At 42.7% G+C, this 24,930-nt stretch overlaps 1 protein-coding gene across 1 annotated transcript in view; it reads left to right on the top strand.

Moving 5' to 3' along the window:
* LOC143803981 (uncharacterized) overlaps positions 1–24,930 on the top strand; it is a 521,136-nt gene that overhangs the window by 287,878 nt on the left and 208,328 nt on the right. The gene's annotated exons all lie outside the window — the stretch shown is intronic.

Here is a 24,930-nt window from a genome sequence, read left to right as displayed (position 1 = left end):
TTGTGTATCCATTTGTTAGGTGCGGTGGGTGGGGTATTGACTGCTAAGGTATGACAGTAAGGTGTGCAGAGCATGAAGGCACACTGTGCTACTTTTATGTTTTTCCAAATAATAACATTTTGGGTATAAGTTATATTGATCTGCCTTAAAATAAGTTCTATTTAAAATGATATATTTTATAACAGAACCTAGGGGGCGATTGAACTAGACTGGCTTTTCTCTCACCGGTCTTGATGAGGTGGCATTTTGGAGCGGATGCCTAATGCCTTTTAATGAAACAGGCTAGGCACTGTAATATGCATTAATTAAATCTTGTACCTTGTCTCTTTAAGAAAGATGAGATGTAGAGAATTGTGGGTAGTTACAGAGAGGAGGGGGAGAAGTTACTTTCACTTTGTCATGCATGCAGAGACAAGCTTATGCAACCTGCTAAAGAGAAATAAAGATAATGAAGATTTACTAGTGTGGATTACTTACAAAGTGTGGACATTACAACTGGCGACGAGGATGGGATCGAAAATCTTCTGCTGCAGTGAGTACTAATCCCTATTTTACTGATCCACACGGCTGCACCACTGAAAAACTTCATCATGGCTGAATACTTACACAGTTTCCCACAGTTTGATATGACTGATGTCACTAATCTCTCCCATAACTGGAGAAAATGGTTGAGCAGATTTGAGAACTTTCTAGAAGCCATAGATATAAAAGAGGAGAAAAGAAAGAAAGCATTACTTTTACATTGTGCAGGCACAGGAGTCTATGATATCTACTGCACATTACCTGCATCTGAGACAGATACATACAGCGATTGCAGCAAAGCTCTCACTGATTACTTCAATCCCAAACAAAACATCAGATATGAGAGATACAAATTCAGAATTGCTAAGCAGCTTCCCGAAGAATCCATAGACACCTATGTCACACGACTGAGGGAGCTAGCACATGGATGTGCATTCACAGATATAGATGATGAAATCCTAACTCAGGTAATCGTCACCTGCTCATCTAACAAAATAAGGCGCAAAGCTCTGCAGCAAGATCTCTCTTTACATGAATTACTCAAAATAGCCCGTGCTACGGAAATAGCAGATCATCAGGCTACTACAATGGAGAATGGGGAAAAGTCACAGGTACATAATCTCGTGCATAAAAATACACAAGACAAGCAAACCCCGAAACAGAAAAAATGCTATAGATGTGGACAGGAGTTCCCTCACCGCCTGGACAGATGTCCAGCTATAGGACAGACATGCAATAAGTGTGGAAAAGGGAACCATTTGGCAGCTGTCTGCAGATCAGCACAATACAAGCCTTCTCTGCCTATGACACGGCCTGCAGATGTAAAAATGGTAAATCAGGATACAGAAGAAGCATCTGGAGCAGAAAACTACGTGTTCACCACCTCTGCCACTGGCTCTGTACAGTCCCCCTGTATCACACTCCCAATCTGCGACACCAATATCACGTTTACAATAGATACGGGAGCGTCAGTGGACATCATAGACAGCACTACCTATGAGCAATTGAAGACAAAGCCAGTTTTGCAGCAAGTACATACTAAAATCTTCCCATATGGATCTAAAATACCTCTAACTACCAGAGGGCAGTTTGATGTTGAACTGAGCTATAAAGACAATAAGCAGAAAACTACCTTTCATGCGTTACAAGGATCAGGAGGCTGTCTTCTCAGCTATCACACTGCCTTGAAGCTAGGTCTCATCCAAATTATCCATACCATAACTGATCCTGCGGACATGGATATACAAACCATGGTGAATAATTTTCCCTCCCTATTTAGTGGCTTGGGGAAACTAAAAGACTCTCAAGTACATCTTCATGTGGACGATAGTGTTCGCCCAGTGGCCCAGTCACATAGGCGCATTCCATTTCACCTGAGAAGGAAAGTAGAAAAAGAACTCCAATTCCTCATGGACGAGGACGTTATCGAAACCGTTACTGGGCCCACTCCCTGGGTCTCACCACTGGTGGTAGTTCCTAAACCAAAGGCTCCTGACCAGGTGAGATTGTGTGTTGACATGCGCCTACCCAACACTGCCATTCAGAGAGAAAGACATATCTCACCCACAATTGATGACATCATTCATGTGTTAAATGGAGCGACCGTCTTTTCAAAACTCGATCTCAATAAGGGCTATCACCAGTTAGAGCTGAGTCCAGAATCCAGATATTTGACAACATTTTCCACACATGTGGGCCTCAGAAGATATAAAAGATTGACTTTTGGGGTCTGCTCTGCAGCGGAAATTTTTCAGGATGCAATAAGGGGCGTTATTCAGAACATTCCAAATGCCTTTAATTACAGTGATGACATACTGGTGTTTGGCAAAACTCAAGCTGAACACAATCGTGCTCTATATGCCGTCTTTGAATGCCTCCTCTCTGCTGGACTCACCTTAAACAAGGAAAAATGTGAATTTGATAAAAATTCATTAGAGTTTTACGGTCATATTTTTTCGGCAAAAGGGGTACAACCTGATCCCAAGAAAGTGGAATCCATTAAATCAGCCTCAATTCCACAAGATGCCAGTGAAGTACGCTCGTTTCTTGGAATGGCCAGTTATTGTGCTAGATACATTCCAAACTTCTCAACAATTAACAGTCCATTAAGGGAACTTACAAAACAGAGTTGTGTTTTTCAATGGTCTCCAGACTGTCAAAATGCATTTGAAACAATTAAAACTGAACTTTGCTCAACAACCACAATGGCCTATTTTGATCCAGCTCTCCAAACTGAGCTAATTGTGGACGCCAGTCCCGTGGGGCTGGGTGCCATCTTAGCACAATATAAAGATAACAATCAAAATCCTCAGATTATTTCTTATGCAAGTAAAAGCTTAACAAGCACGGAACGGAAATATTCACAACCTGAAAAAGAAAGCTTGGCAGTTGTCTGGGGATGCGAACATTTTCACTTATTTCTGTATGGAGCTCCCTTCACTGTTGTCACAGATCATCAAGCACTCCTTACGATCTTTGGAAATCCCAGAGCTAAAATGCCTGCACGCATAGAACGGTGGGGTCTACGTCTACAGGACTACAACTACAAAATTGTCCACAAGCCTGGAAAATTCAGCAATCCCGCTGACTATCTGTCAAGACATCCGATGACTGATGATCTACCTGAGCATTCCGCCATTGAAGAATACATATGCTTCATTACAGCCCATGCAGTACCAAAAGCTCTTTCCATTGATCACTTTGTGAACGCCACAACAAGTGACAAGACACTACGTGCTTTAATACAAATCATCCGAAATCGAAGGTGGCATGAAATTCAAAGAGAAAAATTTCCCGATCCTGAGATTGATCTGACAGAATTAAAACTATTCTCAAGTGTACGGTATGAACTATCTGTCACTGAGGAATGCCTCATCCTTCGAGGTACCAAATTGGTTGTACCTAAGACTCTGCGCAGCTTAGTAATACAGATAGCGCATGAAGGTCATCTGGGAATTGTTGGCACAAAGAAATTACTCAGAGAAAAAGTGTGGTTCCCAAACATGGATCAATTGGTGGAAGAGAAGGTTAAACACTGTTCCACCTGCCAAGTTATCACTCCATCATCACAGCTGGAGCCTTTACAAATGTCACCTCTACCCACTGCTGTCTGGGAGGAGGTGGCAGTCGATATATATGGACCGTTACCAAATGGCCAATACATTCTAGTAACAATTGACGAATATTCCAGATACCCTGTCATTTCTTTTATCTCTTCAACATCTGCTACTAGTGTGATACCAGAACTGGATAACATATTTTCAGCATATGGCATTCCAAGAGTGGTCAAAACGGACAATGGACCTCCATTCAATGGACACGTGTTCACACAATTTGCTGAATACTTGGGGTTCAGTCACAGAAAAATCACACCGTGCTGGCCGCAAGCAAATGGAATAGTCGAACGCTTCATGCGCACCATGGGGAAACGAATCAAGGCAGCTAGCCTGGAGCACACCCCACTGAAACAGTCATTGTACAAATTCATGCGCAATTACCGCAATACGCCACATTCTACTACCAATGCTGCTCCAGCGCATCTAATGTTTGGCAGAACTCTGCATATACGAATCCCTGACGTAGTCAGTCGTCCTGTACCAAGTGACTCCTCTGTGCGCTTAGCCGACTCTTCCAACAAACAAACCATGAAACACTATGCAGACAGAAGGCGAAGGGCACAGCCAAATGCTATCAAAAGAGGTGACGTCGTTGTGGTGCGTCAGAGACCAACCAACAAGACTTCAGCTGCATATTGTCCCGCAAAATATAACGTTATTGACAAGAAAGGCAGCATGGTCACGGCTGAGAGGGATGGACACTTCATAACTCGAAACTCTTCACATTTCAAAATTATTCCTCAAAATAATGACAATGGACATTCTCTGGGGGAAGATTCGGCACTCAACAGTGGAGAGAATCACCAGGAGGCAACAAGTTCTTCATTAATGGACACCATCGCTGAGCCCAGACGTTATCCATCAAGAGAGAGAAGGGCTCCATCCAGACTTATTGAAGAAGCGTGACTTCTTTTCTTTAACAGGGCAAAATGGACATACGTTTTCTTGGACATTTTTCTTGTTGCATCATTAGTTCATGTTATTTTATTTTAGTTTTATTCGTTTAAAAAAAAAAAAAAAAAAAAAAAAAAAAGGGGATGTTGTAATATGCATTAATTAAATCTTGTACCTTGTCTCTTTAAGAAAGATGAGATGTAGAGAATTGTGGGTAGTTACAGAGAGGAGGGGGAGAAGTTACTTTCACTTTGTCATGCATGCAGAGACAAGCTTATGCAACCTGCTAAAGAGAAATAAAGATAATGAAGATTTACTAGTGTGGATTACTTACAAAGTGTGGACATTACAGGCACATAGTGGTGTGCGCCAATATGGCCATCTTGCCAGAAATCTTACTCCAGCCAGTTGTGGAGGAAGACTTGTGGCATAACGACTAATTCTGCTCTTCATGAATTTGACATGAAAACTACAGAAGTCACAATTTTTGTGCTTCTTGCAACCTTTTTAGGCTTTTTCATCAGATAATTGGAGGAAAAAGTTTTGATTAATTGCCCCCATAATATTTAGCAGGTATCCAAATTGGTGAACAAAACTGCAAACAGGATAACAAACAGGTAGACAACTGACCCAATGAGGCAACATATTGGTTATCGCTGTAGCCTTGCAGCACTGAGGTCCTGAGGTTAAATCCTTCCAATGACAACATCTGCAATGTTTCTATATATTCTCCCAGTGCTTGTGTGGGTTTCCTCAAACACGCCTGATAAGGAATTTTGATTGTGAGCCACAATGGAGACACAAGTTCTGATTTCTGCAAAGAACTGTGGAATTAATGACATAGTATTGGCAAAAAAAAAAAAAAACAACTAAAAAAAAGTGGGTTATGTAATTTTTTTTTTTATATCACCACACTACAAAAGATGTTGCCAACTGCTCATGTATAATATTATCAGTACATGGTCTGCTACAATTTTAAGAAAATGTTGACATGTAGTGAAGTCTTTACTGCATGGCTGAAGATTAGCAGTGGTAATGAATAATAGTATGATTAGATAGAAAATGAAACATAAACTTTGCTAAACATTGCTCATTGGGAATAAATACATATCATATATATGTTTAAAAAACAACAAAATCCTGCATCGTTTCATGTGTACATAGCTCCAATTTGCAGCAAATCATTCCGTACAGTTTACCAACATACAGTGTTGTGAAAAAGTGTTTGCCCCTTCCTGATTTCTTATTCTTTTGCATGTTTGCCACATGTAAATATTTCAGATCTAACAACAAATTTAAAGATTAGACAAAAATAACACAAGTACACACAAAATGCAGTTTTTAAATTAAGGCTGTTTTTATTATGGAAAAACAAAGCTGTACCTACAGGGAGCTGTTTGAAAAAGTGATTGCCCACCTTAAAACATAAATTAACTGTGGTTTATTATATATTTGGGAACCTGAGATCAATTTCCCTATCCAAGCCCAGGCTTAATTACTGCCACACCTGTTCTCAATCAAGAAATCACTTAAATAGGACCTGCCTGACAAAGTGAAATAGACCAAAAGATCCTCATTTGCAACAGTTAGGCTGCCGTCACACGAGCAGTATTTGGTCAGTATTTTACATCAGTATTTGTAAGCCAAAACCAGGAGTGGAACAAATAGAGGAAAAGTATAACAGAAACATATGCACCACTCCTGCATTTATCACCCACTCCTGGTTTTGGCTTACAAATACTGATGTAAAATACTGACCAAATACTGCTCGTGTGACGGCAGCCTTAAGGTCAGTGTTCATGACTCCACCTTAAGAAAGAGACTGGGCAAAAAAATACCTGCATGGCAGAGTTCCAAGACGAAAACCATAGCTGAGCAATAAGAATATAAAGGCTCGTCTCAGTTTTGCCAGCAAACATCTTGATCATCCTCAAGACTTTTGGAAGAATACTCTGTGGACTGAGACAAAAGTTGAACTTTTTGGAAGGTGTATGTCCCATTCGACATTCGGCATTTCAGAAAAGGAACATCATACCAAAAGTAAAATATGGTGGTGATTGTGTGATGGTCTGGGGCTGTTTTGCTGCTTCAGGACCTGAAAGACTTGCCATGGTAAATGGAACCATGAATTGTACTGTCTACCAAAAAATCCTGAAGGAGAATGTCCGGTCATCTGTTTGAGACCTCAAGCTGAATCACATTTGGGTTATGCAGCAGGGCAATGATCCAAAATACTCCAGCAAGTGCACCTTTGAATGGCTTAAGAAAAACAAATTAAGAACTTAGAGTGGCCTAGTCAAAGTCCTGACCTAAATCCGATTGAGATTGCTGAGGCATTGCCTTAAAAAGGTGGTTCATGCTCTGAAACCCTACAATTTGACCGAATTTCAACAATTCCGCATGCTACAATTCCGTATGCTAAAATTGCTCCAGAGCATTTTAAAAAACATTGCCAGTTATTGCAAACACTTGATTGCAGTTGTTACTGGTAAGGGAGGTCCAACCAGTTATTATGTTTGGAGGGCAATCGCTTTTTCAGACAAGATCCTGTAAGTTTAGGTTTCTTTTTCCCTTAATAACAAAAACCTTCATTTCAAAACTGCATTTTCACCGCAACTCAATGTAAGTACAGATCACTCAGATTTCCTTAATTCCCCGGGGATTACAAACACGAGCGAGTGCTTTAGCGCAGCTCCTGCCTGTAAAATAATTAACCCCTTCAGATGGATTACCTCGTGGGACGTGACGGTTCACCAGAGGGTATGTATCTTGTGCGTTTATTATTTTGCCAAGCGAGGGTTTTCAAATGGATTGAGAGAGCAATAAAATATTAAAACAACCTGTGTGTTTATTTCATTAAAATACTTTTTAATCGTGTGTGTGTGTGTTTTTTAACCTTTTCAAACAATTGGATTAATAATGGATAGGTGTCATAATTGACGCCTCTCCATTATTAATCTGGCTTAATGTCACCTTACAATAGCAAGGTGACATTAACCCTTCATTACCCCGTATCCCACTGCTACACGGGAGTGCGAAGAGAGTGGCCAAGTGCCAGAATAGGCGCATCTTCCAGATGTGCCTTTTCTGGGGTGGCTGGGGGCAGATGTTTTTAGCCACGGGGGGGCCAATAACCATGGACCCTCTCCTGGCTATTAATATCTGCCGTCAGTCACTGGCTTTACCACTCTGGCGGAGAAAATTGCGCGGGAACCCACGCCAATTTTTTCCGCCACTTAACCCTTTATTTTAGCAGCTACAGTGCCCAAATTTTGCACATACACACTACTAACATTAGTAGTGTGGAATATGCAAAAAAAAATGGGATATGAGATGGTTTGCTGTATGTAAACCATGTCTCATATCATGTCGGGTTTGGGAAGGAGAAATGAAAAGCCGGCAATTGAATTACCGGCTTTTCAATAACACCGCTGCGTTTTTCTCGCAAGTCACACTGCTGGTCCGTGTGGAATCCGTATTTTTCTCGCCCCCATAGACTTTCATTGGCGTATTATTTGCGCAATACGCTGACAAACGCAGCATGCTGCAATTTTGTACGGCCGTAGAAAGCCGTATAATACTGAACCGTAATATACGGCTGATAGGAGCAGCCCCATTGAGAATAATTGTGCCGTTTGTTTGGCGAGTTTTACGGACGTATTTTCTGCGCTCTTACGTCCGTAAAACTCGCTAGTGTGACGCTGGCCTTAGGCTTTCCAGGTACCTAGCATGCTCAGACAATACTGTTATTTAAGGTATGGCCGTATATATCATTGTGGGGTCTGTGCCTACATTCAAGCCTAGCATTGTGATATGAATATTGGTATTTGGGCTTTCCAGGCATTGAGCATGCTTAGATTACACTGTTACCCATTATAGTCATGCCTATTTTATAGGGTTTCAATTATGTGTGTATATGTTTGCAGCACATTGTGTGTCATGACATTCTTTTTGTTTTGGTTTAATACTAGGAGATTTGACTTATTTAACCTATGAGCAAGAGACATTTTGTCATTTATATCTGTACAGCCTATTATATTATGCATATTTGCTTATAATTACAACTTTTTTTGGTTGTACTATACTTTATTTGTGATATATAGGGGTGTCGCTTATTGGTCCTATACCTTAGGCCCTTTTAAATGGTTTTATCTGTGTCTGTCTTTTTTGAGGTGTAATAATAAAAGTTTTCTGATTTTGTTTAACCCCTTCATGACCTTGGGATTTTCCGTTTTTCCGTGTTCGTTTTTCACTCCCCTCCTTCCCAGAGCCATAACTTTTTTACTTTTCTGTCAATTTGGCCATGTGAGGGCTTATTTTTTGCAGGACGAGTTGTACTTTTGAACGACATCATTGGTTTTAGCATGTCGTGTACTAGAAAATGGGAAAAAAATTCCAAGTGCGGTAAAATTGCAAAAAAAAGTGCAGTCCCACACTTGTTTTTTGTTTGGCTTTTTTGCTAGGTTCACTAAATGCTAAAACTGACCTGCGATTATGATTCTCCAGGTCAGTACGAGTTCATAGACACCTAACATGACTAGGTTATTTTTTACCTAAGTGGTGAAAAAAAATTCCAAACTTTGCTAAAAAAAAATAAAAAATTGCACCATATTCCGATACTCGTAGAGTCTCCATTTTTCATGTTCTGGGGTCGGTTGAGGGCTTATTTTTTGCGTACCGAGCTGGCGTTTTTAATGATTCTAATTCAGTGCAGATACATTCTTTTGATCACCCGTTATTGCATTTTAATGCACTGTCACGGCGTCAAAAAAAACGTAATTCTGGCGTTTCAAATTTTTTTCTCGCTACGCCGTTTAGCGATCAGGTTAATGCTTTTTTTTAATTGATAGATCTGGTGATTCTGAACGCGGTGATACCAAATATGTGTAGTTTTGATTTTTTATTATTGATTTATTTTGAATGGGGCGAAAGGGGGGTGATTTAAACTTTTACATTTTTTTTAATTTTTCACATTTCTTTTAACTTTTTTTTTACTTTTGCCATGCTTCAATGGGAGGCTAGAAGCAGGCACAGCGCGATCGCCTCTGCTACATAGCAGCGATCTGCTGTTCGCTGCTATGTAGCAGAAAATCAGGTGTGCTGTGAGCGCCGACCACAGGGTGGCTCTCACAGCTGCCGGGGATCAGTAACCATAGAGGTCTCAAGGACCTCTATGGTTACTATTCTGCAGCATCGCCGACCTCCGATCATGTGACGGGGGTCGGCGATGCCATCATTTCCGGCCGCTCGGCCGGATGCGGTAGTTAAATGCCGCTGTCTGCGTTTGACAGCGGCATTTTACTAGTTAATAGGCGCCGGCAGATTGCGATTCTGCCCGCGCCAATTACGGGCACATGTCAGCTGTTCAAAACAGCTGACGTGTCCCGGCTTTGATGCGGGCTCACCGCCGGAGCCCGCATCAAAGCGGGGCTTCTGACCTAGGACGTACTATCCCGTCCGAGGTCAGAAAGGGGTTAATTTTCGGATGTGTATACCATCATTAGTCTAGTCTTTTCTCTTTGTTGCTGTATCTAGGCAGCTTAAATGTGACAAGCATGAAAAAGAATAAGAAATCAGGAAGTGGGCAAATACTTTTTCACACCATTATACATGTTGCTTCTTGGTATGAGCTCTGCAATGTAGGGGAGGCTCTGTTCCTTCCTGCTACATCATCCCTCACCATAGCAGCTCCATTCTACACAGCACCAATGCAGGATTGGCATTATCAGTGCAGTTTATGGTTTGAAAAGGTTGAGGCCCACTTGGGGATGGGTGCCCTAGGCTATTGCCCAGTTTGACACACCAGCCCATCCCTATGTCAAAGCTGGTTCTGGTAATGGGACAGATACTGGGGAAGCTGAGATGAGAAAAATGTTTTTTTTAACCCCTTCAGTGTTGGTTGAATTCCCCAACCAATTCCTGAATTGTGAAACTCTGCCCCAATTAAATTTCCTCAATTCTATCATGAGCTTGTTAGACTGTATGAATCGCTGAGCTCAGTGATTGTCTTCAGCAGTTATTCACACTGTCGACATGATGCAGCCAAAACATTGAGACTGGGGAAGGTTGGTACCTGCTGTGATTGTTATTTTGGGTATTCTGAGGCATTTGGAGTCAACTGTCCTGAAAGTGGACAACCCTTTTAACTCGCAACTCGCTCAGTTTACCATAATGCAGAAGCTGTGACTTGCAGTTTAACACAAAGTGTATTGAGTTTTCAAGCAGCGTGTTGAGTTGTGGTTTTCGGCAGATATTTGTATGAAGACAGTGTATGACTGTTATAACTGTGCTTGAATAGACAGAACAAACTATACTGTTATATACATGAACAATTGTTATTTTAAAGCTACATTGTCGAGTATGTAGTCTATATTATGTACCTGCCCTTAGATGGGTGTATTTAAGGAGTCTGGCAATCTGACATTTCCCTCATGCCAATCTGACATTTCCCTCATGCTTTCATTAAAGGTGTCTGTAGCCTGCCCCTGCCCATAACCAAAAGACCTGTCAAATGCGTTATAATATTATATTTCCTTATGCGAGCTCTATAAGTTAATGTTTACATGCTCCTGTGTATCAATAACTTATTACACCATGTATGTAGATAAAGAAGTTATCATTATCACAACTATAATCACAACTGCAGAATATGTTAGCACTATATAAAAAATAAAGATTATTATTATTATTAACTATCATATCCTTATTTAACTATTAAATCTATTTTATCAAAGGGGTTTTCCACAAATAAAGTACATTTTAATCAATAAATTTTGAATGTGAATTGAATGTGTTAAAAATGTTCCTGTGCTGAGATAATCTTATAAATGTCCCCCTGCTGCGTACTGTGTAATGGCTGTGTCTGACCGTACAGGAATATGGTCAGATCATACCACAGCTCCTGGGCAGGGGAGGAAGTATGTGATTGGAAGTATTTGCTGCATGTTTTATAAAGGGTACCTGTCACTATGCAAATGCAGTCCAATCTGCAGGCAGCATGTCATAGAGCAGGGGGAGCTGAGTAGATTCATATGATTCAGTATGTGCAGTCCATGTTCCTGCACGAAAAGGAAGTGGTGTAGGAAAAAGCAAGTACAATCATTTATAAAAATTAAACAATTTTATCAGGCTTTCACAGACAACAGCGGAAGAAGCAGTGATGTCACACGCAGACCCTGTTCGTGGACCCTGGGGTCCTGCCCACAAAGTTGGGTGCTTTGCTGCCATGTGCCTGATCATGCTGGTGGTGGTGAGGCTGGCAATTTTGCTACCCCTGCTGATGCTGGCATGGCAGGTGGTACAAAAGGTCTTTTTGGGGTTATCAGAGTCTCTAAAAAACAACCAGACTCAGGAAGACTTAACAATGGGACTGGCAACTTCTGTCATGATGGTGTTATGGGGAACAGTTGCCCGCCTTCTGTCTGGAGCCACCACACTGATTCTTCCTGCCTGTAGGGGTGCTGTGCCTCCCTCCCCCGGTGTGCTGCTATCCTCGCTCTGCATACCCTCCTGCCAGCTTGGGTCAGTTTCTATATCATTCACCACCTTGTCCTCCACTTCCACACTCAGATTCTCCTGACTTTCTGGCAATTGTGTCTCATCATTGTCCACCTCTTCTGACACTTTCCCACCGTCACCTGCATGTGACCGTAGCTGCTCAAATATTTGGGCATCGCTACATGCGATCTCCTCTTGCCCTGCTTCAACTGAACCAGGCGAGAGGCCAGAATCTATAAATGGAAAAGTGAACAGCTCTTCGGAGTGTCCAAGTGTGGGATCAGTTGTCTCCGGGCGTTTGGTATGGTGGGAGGAAGGAGGGTCAGGGTGAGGAATATGCGGTCCAGACTTGACCATGTGGAAGACTGGGTGGTGGTGGTGGCAAAGTGACTGGAAGCATTATCCGCTATCCAAACGACAACCTTTTGACACTGCTCTGGGTTCAATACTGGTGTGCTGCTGTGGTCCCCTAGTAATTGGGACAGGAAGGTCAGGCGAGAAGATGTGGGTGTTTGTTGTGGCACAATTTCAGCTTGCCCACTGCCATGCACCATCATGTCCACTTCCCTATCCCTTGCCTTGCCCATTTTAAATGGAGTAAAATATTTTCCACTTTCAGTACAAATGACTGAATTTCCAGCGAACTTATACTGTATGTGATCCGTGTGCGGGAAGACCATAGTTTAAAATATCTGGCCTGTAAGTAACACTTTTTTTTTCCAGTAAAAGGGTGTCAATATCTAGGCTAAGACACAGCAAAAAAATGCAATGGAGCCCTGAAATACCACAATTTTGAGCGCACTGATATGAGGCCGGTGATGGAGATACACCACTTTCAAATATCTGGCCTCTATTTATTTTATTAGCAAACGGGTGTCAATTACTAGGCTAAGACACAGCAAAAAAATGCTATGGAGCCCTGAAATGGCACAATTTTGAGCGCACTGATATGTGAGGCCTGTGACGGAGATACCCCACTTTCAAATATCTGGCCTGTATTTTATTTTTGCATCAAATGGGTGTCAATAGCTAAGCTAAGACACAGCAAAAAAAGGTAAAGGAGGTCTGAAATGGCACAATTTTGAGCGCACTGATATGCGACCCAGTGTAAAATATCTGCCCTGTAGGTAACTATTTTTTTTCCACGAAACTGGTGTCAAAAAATTTTACACTTGTACAGAACTGGCAGAATTTTCTGCTCACTCAGATGTGATTGCTGTGATGGCCAAATCCCTGTTTAAAATAGTTGGATTTTCAGGCTGTACTATGGAAAAGATCTGGCTGTATTCTGCAGTGCCAACAAGCTAATGGGGAAAATAAACCGTGTGCTCTGGATTGCTTTTTTTAGAAAATAATCAGGATTAAGGTTAAAAAATTTTTTTTTCCTTGCCACTGATACCTGAGGCTATGTACACCGATCAAAAAAATAAAGGGAACACTCAAATCCCACATCCTAGATATCACTGAATGAAATATTCCAGTTGTAAATCTTTATTCATTACATAGTGGAATGTGTTGAGAACAATAAAACCTAAAAATGATCAACATAAATCACAACTAATATCCCACCGAGGTCTGGAGTTGGAATAATGATTAAAATCAAAGTGGAAAATGAAGTTACAGGGTGATCCATCTTCAGTGGAAATGCCTCAAGACAAGGAAATGATGCTCAGTAGTGTGTGTGGCCTCCATGTGCCTGTATGACCTCCCTACAACGCCTAGGTATGCTCTTGATGATGACGCGGATGGTCTCCTGAAGGATCTCCTCCCAGATCTGGACTAAAAAATCTGCGAACTCCTGGACAGTCTGTGGTGCAATGTGACATTGGTGGATAGTGCGAGACATGATGTCCCAGATGTTTTCAATCGGATTCAGGTCTGGGGAATGGGCGGGCCAATCCATAGCTTCAATGCCTTCATCTTGCAGGAACTGCTGACACACTCCAGCCACATGAGGTCTGGCATTGTCCTGCATTAAGAGGAACCCAGGACCCATTCCACCAGCATATGGTCTCACAAGGGGTCTGAGGATCTCATCTCGGTACCTAATGGCAGTCAGGATTCGTCTAGTGAGCACATCGAGGGCTGTGCGGCCCTCCAAAGAAATGCCACCCCATACCATTACTGACCCACTGCCAAACCGGTCATGCTGAAGGATGTTTCAGGCAGCAGATCACTCTCCACGGCATCCCCAGACTCTGTCACGTGTCACATGTTCTCAGTTGGAACCTGCTTTCATCTATGACAGGGTGACAGTGGCGAATTTGCCAATCCTGTTGTTCTGTGGCAAATGCCAAGCATCCTGCACGGTGTTGGGCTGTGAACACAACCCCCATCTGTGGACATTGGGCACTCAGACTATCCTCATGGAGTCGGTTTGTAACCGTTTGTGCAGACATATGCACATTTTTGGCCTGCTGGAGGTCATTTTGCAGGGCTCTGGCAGTGCTCCTCCTGTTCCTCCTTGCACAAAGGCTGAGGTAGCGGTCCTGCTGCTTGGTTGCCCTCCTATGGCCCCCTCCATGTATCCAGCCTCTGGACACTATGCTGACAGACACAGCAAACCTTCTTGCCACAGCTCGCATTGGTGTGCCATCCTGGATGGACTGCACTAGCTGAGCCACTTGTGTGGGTTGTAAAGTCCATCTCATGCTACCACAAGTGTGAAAGCACAACAAACATTCAAAAGTGACCAAAAAATATCAGCCAGAAAGTATTGGTACTAAGATGTGGTCTGTGGTCACCACCTGCTGAACCACTCCTTTATTGAGTGTGTCTTGATAATTGCCAATAATTTTCATCTGTTATCTATTCCATTTGCACAACAGCATGTGAAATTGATTGTCAAACAGTGTTGCTTCCTAAGTGGACAGTTTGATTTCACAGAAGTTTGATTTACTTAGAGTAATATTCTGTTGTTTAAGTGTTCCCTTTATTTTTTGAGCAGTGTATATGTGGTAAATATCTGTAATAGGCAGCAACAGACAGTAATGGAATGGTCCCTCTTGCTGCATGCAATGAACTCAGCCACATACACTGCCTGCCTAGCACTGATACCTATATACACTGTAATTAGTCCTCAGAAGGACTGTTGGTTTAGCTGGATTTGTGTATTCTATATGGTATATCCACACTAACTTATAAACCACCAAATCTCTCCCTATCTCAGCAGCAGCTCTCCCTACACTGCCTAAGTCCAGAGCTGACTGGGATGAGCAGGGCGGTGCCTTGCCTGGTCTGATATAGACCTGATGACGCTGTGTGGGCAACCAGTCACTGTAATGCTACATCTACCGTGGCGGCAGCATTAAAGTGCATGGCAGACAATCCCTGCATGTTGATGGGCGCTCTAAAGAGCACCAAACATGCAGGGTGGGGAACCGAGCTGCCACCAAGCAACCCCGGAAATGCTCAGCACTCGCCGAGCATCGAGCACTATAAGCATGCTCGCTCATCACTAATTTTTAAACCTGTATTTTTGCTGCGGATTTGACTGACTCAATTAATCAATGGGTGAAATACTCTAAAAATCCACATGAAAGGAAAAACCACAGCAAAAACGCACCATTTGCACTCAGCCTAACAGTTAGGAGGCGTGTTATGACCCCAATGGCGAGGGTCTCAGAGGAACGTGGAAGTCTGCAGAATACAAAAATCCAGCTCATAGGGCAGTGGTAACTGGGTTGACCATATATCTACTCCTAACGCCAACACTAGCAGTAGCCGGGGATCATTCCTACGTTGATTCTAGATGACACGCGCCAGCCGGAGAATCTAGCTACCCCTAGTAGAGGAAAACAAAGACCTTTCTTGCCTCCAGAGAAGGGGACCCCAAAGCTGGATAGAAGCCCCCCACAAATAATAACGGTGAGGTAAGAGGAAATGACAAACACAGAAATGAACCAGGTTTAGCACAGAGAGGCCCGCTTACTGATAGCAGAATAAAGAAAGGTAACTTATATGGTCAACAAAAACCCTATCAAAATCCACACTGGAAATTCAAGAACCCCCGAACCGTCTAACGGTCCGGGGGGAGAACACCAGCCCCCTAGAGCTTCCAGCAAAGGTCAGGATACAGATTTGGAACAAGCTGGACAAAAATACAAAACCAAAACAAATAGCAAAAAGCAAAAGGCAGACTTAGCTGATATAACTGGAACCAGGATCAGTAGACAAGAGCACAGCAGACTAGCTCTGATAACTACGTTGCCAGGCATAGAACTGAAGGTCCAGGGAGCTTAAAAAGCAACGCCCCTAACTAACGACCCAGGTGCGGATAAAAAGAATGACAGAAAAACCAGAGTCAAAAAACTAGTAACCACTAGAGGGAGCAAAAAGCAAATTCACAACAGTACCCCCCCCTTAGTGAGGGGTCACCGAACCCTCACCACGACCACCAGGGCGATCAGGATGAGCGGCATGAAAGGCACGAACTAAATCGGCCGCATGAACATCAGAGGCGACCACCCAGGAATTATCCTCCTGACCATAGCCCTTCCACTTGACCAGGTACTGAAGCCTCCGCCTGGAGAGGCAAGAATCCAAGATCTTCTCCACCACGTACTCCAACTCGCCCTCAACCAACACCGGAGCAGGAGGCTCAGCAGAAGGAACTACAGGCACAATGTACCGCCGCAACAAGGACCTATGAAATACATTGTGAATAGCAAACGACACAGGAAGATCCAGACGAAAAGATACAGGATTAAGGATTTCCAATATCTTGTAAGGCCCAATAAAACGAGGTTTAAATTTGGGAGAGGAGACCTTCATAGGAACAAAGCGGGAAGAAAGCCATACCAAATCCCCAACGCGTAGTCGGGGACCCACACCGCGGCGGCGGTTGGCAAAGCGCAGAGCCCTCTCCTGTGACAACTTCAAGTTGTCCACCACATGATTCCAGATCCGCTGCAACCTATCCACCACAGAATCCACCCCAGGACAGTCAGAAGGCTCCACATGACCCGAAGAAAAGCGAGGATGGAAACCAGAGTTGCAGAAAAAAGGCGAAACCAAGGTGGCGGAACTAGCCCGATTATTAAGGGCAAACTCAGCCAACGGCAAGAATGTCACCCAATCGTCCTGATCAGCAGAGACAAAACACCTCAAATAAGCCTCCAAAGTCTGATTGGTTCGCTCCGTCTGTCCATTAGTCTGAGGATGGAAAGCAGATGAAAACGACAAATCAATGCCCATCCTACTACAAAAGGATCGCCAGAACCTGGAAACGAACTGGGATCCTCTGTCTGACACAATATTCTCAGGGATGCCGTGCAAACGAACCACGTTCTGGAAAAACACAGGAACCAGATCGGAAGAGGAAGGCAGCTTAGGCAAAGGAACCAAATGGACCATCTTGGAGAAGCGATCACATATCACCCAGATAACGGACATGCCCTGAGATAGCGGAAGATCAGAAATGAAATCCATGGAGATATGTGTCCAAGGTCTCTTCGGGACAGGCAAGGGCAAGAGCAAACCGCTGGCACGAGAACAGCAGGGCTTGGCTCGAGCACAAGTCCCACAGGACTGCACAAATGACCGTACATCCCTTGACAAGGAAGGCCACCAAAAGGACCTGGCCACCAGATCTCTGGTGCCAAAAATTCCCGGGTGACCTGCCAACACCGAGGAATGAACCTCGGAAATGACTCTGCTAGTCCACTTATCCGGGACAAACAGTCTGTCAGGTGGACAAGACTCAGGCCTATCAGCCTGAAATCTCTGCAACACACGTCGCAGATCCGGAGAAATAGCTGACAAGATAACTCCATCTTTAAGAATACCAACAGGATCAGCGACTTCAGGAGCATCAGGCACAAAGCTCCTAGAAAGAGCATCGGCCTTCACATTCTTTGAACCTGGTAAATACGAGACAACAAAATCAAAGCGGGAGAAAAACAATGACCAGCGGGCCTGTCTCGGATTAAGGCGTTTAGCAGACTCGAGATACATCAGATTTTTGTGATCAGTCAAGACCACCACACGATGCTTAGCACCCTCGAGCCAATGACGCCACTCCTCAAATGCCCATTTCATGGCCAACAACTCCCGATTGCCCACATCATAATTTCGCTCGGCAGGCGAAAACTTCCTAGAGAAAAAGGCACAAGGCTTCATAACAGAGCAACCAGGGCCTCTCTGCGACAAAACGGCCCCTGCTCCAATCTCTGAAGCATCCACCTCAACCTGAAAGGGAAGTGAGACATCGGGCTGGCACAAAACAGGCGCCGAAGTAAACCGGCGTTTCAACTCCTGGAAAGCCTCTACGGCAGCAGGAGCCCAGTTAGCTACATCGGAGCCCTTCTTGGTCATATCCGTCAAAGGTTTCACAATGCTAGAAAAGTTAGCGATAAAACGACAGTAGAAGTTAGCGAAACCCAAGAACTTCTGAAGACTCTTAACTGACGAGGGCTGAGTCCAATCAAGAATAGCTCGGACCTTGACTGGGTCCATCTCCACAGCAGAAGGGGAAAAAATGAACCCCAAAAAGGGAACCTTCTGTACACCAAAGAGACATTTTGAGCCCTTGACAAATAACGAATTTTCACGCAAAATTTTAAAGACCAACCTGACCTGCTCCACATGCGAATCCCAATTCTCAGAAAAAACCAAAATATCATCCAGATAAACAATCAAAAATTTATCCAGATACTTCCGGAAAATGTCATGCATAAAGGACTGAAAAACTGAAGGAGCATTGGAGAGCCCAAAAGGCATCACCAAGTACTCAAAATGACCTTCGGGCGTATTGAATGCGGTTTTCCATTCATCACCTTGCTTAATGCGCACAAGGTTGTACGCACCACGAAGGTCTATCTTGGTGAACCACTTGGCACCTTTAATCCGGGCAAACAAGTCAGACAACAGCGGTAAAGGATACTGAAATTTGACAGTGATCTTATTTAAAAGCCGATAATCAATACAAGGCCTCAAAGATCCGTCCTTTTTTGCCACAAAAAAGAATCCCGCACCAAGAGGGGAAGAAGACGGACGAATATGTCCTTTCTCCAGAGACTCCTTGATATATGAACGCATAGCGGTATGTTCAGGTACCGACAGATTAAACAGTCTTCCCTTAGGAAATTTACTGCCTGGGATCAAATCTATAGCACAGTCACAGTCCCTATGAGGAGGCAGTGCACTGGACTCCGACTCACTGAAGACATCCTGATAATCAGACAAATACTCAGGAACTTCCGAAGGCGTAGAAGAAGCAATAGACACAGGCAGGGAATCCCCATGAATACCACGACAGCCCCAACTTGAGACTGACATAGCCTTCCAGTCCAGGACTGGATTATGGGTCTGTAACCATGGCAGCCCCAAAACAACCAAATCATGCATCTTATGTAAAACCAGGAAACGTATCACCTCGCGGTGTTCAGGAGTCATGCACATGGTAACCTGTGTCCAATACTGCGGTTTATTTGCTGCCAATGGCGTAGCATCAATACCCCTAAGAGGAATAAGATTTACTAATGGTTCAAGAATAAAACCACAGCGCTTAGCAAATGACAGATCCATAAGACTCAGGGCAGCACCTGAATCTACAAACGCCATGACAGGATAAGACGACAGTGAGCAAATCAAAGTTACAGACAGAATAAATTTAGGTTGCAAATTACCAACGGTGACAGGACTAACAACCTTAGCTATACGTTTAGAGCATGCTGAGATAACATGTGTAGAATCACCACAGTAGTAGCACAAGCCATTCCGGCGTCTATGAATTTTCCGCTCATTTCTAGTCAGGATTCTATCACATTGCATTAAATCAGGTGTCTGTTCAGACAACACCATGAGGGAATTTGCGGTTTTGCGCTCCCGCAACCGCCGGTCAATTTGAATAGCCAGTGCCATAGTATCATTCAGACCTGTGGGAATGGGAAAACCCACCATAACATTCTTAATGGCTTCAGAAAGGCCATTTCTAAAATTAGCGGCCAGTGCACACTCGTTCCAATGTGTCAGCACGGACCATTTCCGAAATTTTTGGCAATACACTTCAGCCTCGTCCTGCCCCTGAGACATAGCCAGCAAGGCCTTTTCTGCCTGAATCTCAAGATTGGGTTCCTCATAAAGTAAACCGAGCGCCAGAAAAAACGCATCAATATCAGCCAATGCCGGATCTCCTGGCGCCAGCGAAAAAGCCCAATCCTGAGGGTCGCCCCGTAAGAACGAAATAACAATTTTTACTTGCTGAGCAGAGTCTCCAGATGAACAGGGTCTCAGGGACAAAAACAATTTACAATTATTCATGAAATTCCTAAACTTAAACCTGTCTCCGGAAAACAGTTCAGGAATCGGTATTTTAGGTTCTGACCTAGGATTTCTGATAACATAGTCTTGTATGCCCTGCACACGAGTAGCCAGCTGGTCCACACTTGTAATCAAGGTCTGGACATTCATGTCTGCAGCAAGCATAGCCACTCTGAGGTAAAGGGGAAGAAGAAAAAAAAAAAAAAACTCAGAATCTTCTTTCTTATAATCCCTCTTCTGCAATGCATTAAACATTTAATACTGGCCTGGCAAACTGTTGTGACCCCAATGGCGAGGGTCTCAGAGGAACGTGGAAGTCTGCAGAATACAAAAATCCAGCTCATAGGGCAGTGGTAACTGGGTTGACCATATATCTACTCCTAACGCCAACACTAGCAGTAGCCGGGGATCATTCCTACGTTGATTCTAGATGACACGCGCCAGCCGGAGAATCTAGCTACCCCTAGTAGAGGAAAACAAAGACCTTTCTTGCCTCCAGAGAAGGGGACCCCAAAGCTGGATAGAAGCCCCCCACAAATAATAACGGTGAGGTAAGAGGAAATGACAAACACAGAAATGAACCAGGTTTAGCACAGAGAGGCCCGCTTACTGATAGCAGAATAAAGAAAGGTAACTTATATGGTCAACAAAAACCCTATCAAAATCCACACTGGAAATTCAAGAACCCCCGAACCGTCTAACGGTCCGGGGGGAGAACACCAGCCCCCTAGAGCTTCCAGCAAAGGTCAGGATACAGATTTGGAACAAGCTGGACAAAAATACAAAACCAAAACAAATAGCAAAAAGCAAAAGGCAGACTTAGCTGATATAACTGGAACCAGGATCAGTAGACAAGAGCACAGCAGACTAGCTCTGATAACTACGTTGCCAGGCATAGAACTGAAGGTCCAGGGAGCTTAAAAAGCAACGCCCCTAACTAACGACCCAGGTGCGGATAAAAAGAATGACAGAAAAACCAGAGTCAAAAAACTAGTAACCACTAGAGGGAGCAAAAAGCAAATTCACAACAGAGGCGATTGTCCGGTATTCGACAATTCATTTAACTGTTTGGAAAAGTGTAGTTATTGACAAAGTCTGTTAATACTGTAAGTATCCTGACTGAAATGCATATGATCAGGTGTACTTATTAATGGGAGTCAGAAGCAAACAATTGAGCCTAGATGTACATGTTAAACAACACTTTGATATAGTTTTGTGCCATAGAAAGGTTAGATCATGCTCATATAAGTAAGAAAAATAATATCTTGGGTCCTATAAAAAAATTAAACTAATTCTTTCAGAAATAAAGTATTAGCAGTCCACATCAAACTTGGGGTAAATAATCTGTATTTCAGTCTAATTCATACTTCATACGTTAGCCCTAATACAGTGGCAAGTAAAAGTCTGGGCACCCCTGGTCAAAGTTACTGTTATTGTGAACAGTTAAAGAAGTTGAACATGAAATTATCTCTAAAAGGGCTAAAGTTAAAGATGAATCTTTTCCTTTATATTTTAAGCAAAAAAATATATATTTTTCTACATTTTAAAAATTGCAAAATTAAAAATTCTCAAAATTGTTGGAACCCTTGGAGATTTACATGCTCAGATAACCTTGACCAAGGTTTCAGAGCTTAATTTGCCTCTTGGGCTACGTTCCCACGATCTGGAATGAGCAGCGCTTTGGACGCAGTGTATTTTCGTTGCGTCCAAAACGCTGCCTTCTATTGAACGCAGGTAAATCCACATGTGTTTACTGAACAATGCGGATTTACCCCGTTCAATACATTCTGTTGCTTACAATTCTGTTGCGGAGACTAGCGTCTCCGCAAGAGAGATTGACATGCTGCGGTCCTCAAAGATGTGTTGCATGTCAGTTTGCTCTAGTGTTTCTTAGGTGCACTTAGTCACTATTTTCCACCTCTAAAACCTGGGTGCATCTTATAGTCCGGTGCGTCTTATAGTCCGAAAAATACAGTATTTAAGAAATGGCAGTTAACAAGAACTGTAGATAAGGTCTGGAAGACCAAGCAAAATTTCACTGAGAGCTGCTCATAGGATAGCTAGAGAGGTAAATCAGAACCCCTGCTTAACTGCAAAAGACCTTTAAAAAGATTTAGCAGGCTCTGAAGCTGTGGTACATTGTTCTACTGTTCAGAGACACCTACAGAAACATGGCCTTCATGGAAGTCCTGTTCACCGATGAGGTTAAAATAGAACTGTTTGGCCATAATGATCAAAGGCATGTGTGGAGAAAAAAGGGCACAGAATTTCAGGAAAAGAACATCTCGCCAACCATTAAGCATGGGGGTGCATCATACATGCTTTGGGTTTGTGTTTCAGCCAATGGCACGGGTAACATTTTACGGGTAGAGGGAATAATGAATTCAATTAAATTTCAACAAATTCTTTATGCAAATATAACACCATCTGTAAAATCTGAAGTTAAAAAGTGGATGGCTTCTACAAATGTATAATGATTCTAAGCACACATCAAAATCCGCAATAATCTACCTCAAAAGATGCAAATTGAAGGTTTTACAATGGCCCTCACAGTCCCCTGATCTGAGCGCCATTGAAAATCTGTGGCTAGACCTCAAAATAGCAGTGCATGCAAGAAGACCCAGGAATCTCATAGAACTGTAAGAATATTCCAAGGAATAATGGATGAAAATCCCTCAAACAAGAATTGAAAGACTCTTTGCTGGCTACAAAAGTGTTTACAAGTTGTGATACTTTCAAAAGGGGATGCTACTAGGCACTAATGATGCAGGGTTTCTCATTGGACCATTTTCCTTTTTGTAAATGTGATAAATATATATATATATATATATATATATATATATGTATATATATATATATATATATACACTCACCGGCCACTTTATTAGGTACACCTGTCCAACTTCTTGTTAACACTTAATTTCTAATCAGCCAATCACATGGCGGCAACTCAGTGCATTTAGGCATGTAGACATGGTCAAGACAATCTCCTGCAGTATGGGGAAGAAAGGTGATTTGAGTGCCTTTGAACGTGGCATGGTTGTTGGTGCCAGAAGGGCTGGTCTGAGTATTTCAGAAACTGCTGATCTACTGGGATTTTCACGCACAACCATCTCTAGGGTTTACAGAGAATGGTCCGAAAAAGAAAAAAAATCCAGTGAGCGGCAGTTCTGTGGGCGGAAATGCCTTGTTGATGCCAGAGGTCAGAGGAGAATGGGCAGACTGGTTCGAGCTGATAGAAAGGCAACAGTGACTCAAATCGCCACCCGTTACAACCAAGGTAGGCCTAAGAGCATCTCTGAACGCACAGTGCGTCGAACTTTGAGGCAGATGGGCTACAGCAGCAGAAGACCACACCGGGTACCACTCCTTTCAGCTAAGAACAGGAAACTGAGGCTACAATTTGTACAAGCTCATCGAATTTGGACAGCAGAAGATTGGAAAAACGTTGCTTGGTCTGATGAGTCTCGATTTCTGCTGCGACATTCGGATGGTAGGGTCAGAATTTGGCGTAAACAACATGAAAGCATGGATCCATCCTGCCTTGTATGGAGCATCTTTGGGATGTGCAGCCGACAAATCTGCGGCAACTGTGTGATGCCATCATGTCAATATGGACCAAAATCTCTGAGGAATGCTTCCAGCACCTTGTTGAATCTATGCCACGAAGAATTGAGGCAGTTCTGAAGGCAAAAGGGGGTCCAACCCGTTACTAGCATGGTGTACCTAATAAAGTGGCCGGTGAGTGTATATATATATATATATATATATATATATATATATATATATATGTCTTTGCCTAAAATACAAAGGAAAATTTGTCATCTTTAACTTTAGGCCTTTTAGAAATCTATATTTCGTCTTCTTAAGAGGATGTAAAGTTGTAATCTTCTTTAATTCATAGTAGATTGTGACAGGAGAGGGTGAAACTATAAGATGTAATAACAGGAGTATTTCAGAATATATAACTGTACAGTGGATAAGAAACAGTCTGCAATACACATTATAACATAATAATGCAAGTTCATTATTATCTATCTAATACAGCAGACTTTCTTATGAAACACAGGAATGTAACACATATAGAGTGGCTTACCAACTATGCTTGGAGCTGGCTGTTTGCAAGAACGCAAGGTGCAAAACGAGTTATAAGGTGGTTATCATCAGAAGTGTACAGGAAAATGGCTACTGTTCTTTTTACTGTGACTAAAACAAGACCATAATGCACCAGGACTATCCCACAATGATCTAGGAACTTCCCATAATACATAGCAAACTGAAGCTAAAGTGAATACATTAAATCACCAGCAGATGGTGCTGTAACATGACAATATAAAAGTGAACAGAATTCAAAAACCAGGAAAGTACGATGTCGTATCTGTGATAAACATAAAGTGACTAACTTTCTAGAAAGATGAATTCACTGCTAGGACAGAACAAGATAATTTCATCTTCAACTTGCTTAACTGTTCACAATAACAGTAATTTGACCGGGGTGCCCAAACTTTTACATTCCACTGTACATGTTCAATGATTGTGAACGTGTTAGTCAGGACTATGCAAATTAACAAGTTCAATGTTTCGGAAGCATTTTTTTTATTTTCAAATATGCATACATTGTTGTATCCTCTGAAAACTC

The sequence above is a fragment of the Ranitomeya variabilis genome, chromosome 2, assembly GCF_051348905.1.
Source record: "Ranitomeya variabilis isolate aRanVar5 chromosome 2, aRanVar5.hap1, whole genome shotgun sequence".
Taxonomy (NCBI): domain Eukaryota; kingdom Metazoa; phylum Chordata; class Amphibia; order Anura; family Dendrobatidae; genus Ranitomeya; species Ranitomeya variabilis.
The sequence above is the reverse complement of the archived record's forward strand: the minus strand, read 5'-3'. Positions and strand labels throughout refer to the sequence as shown.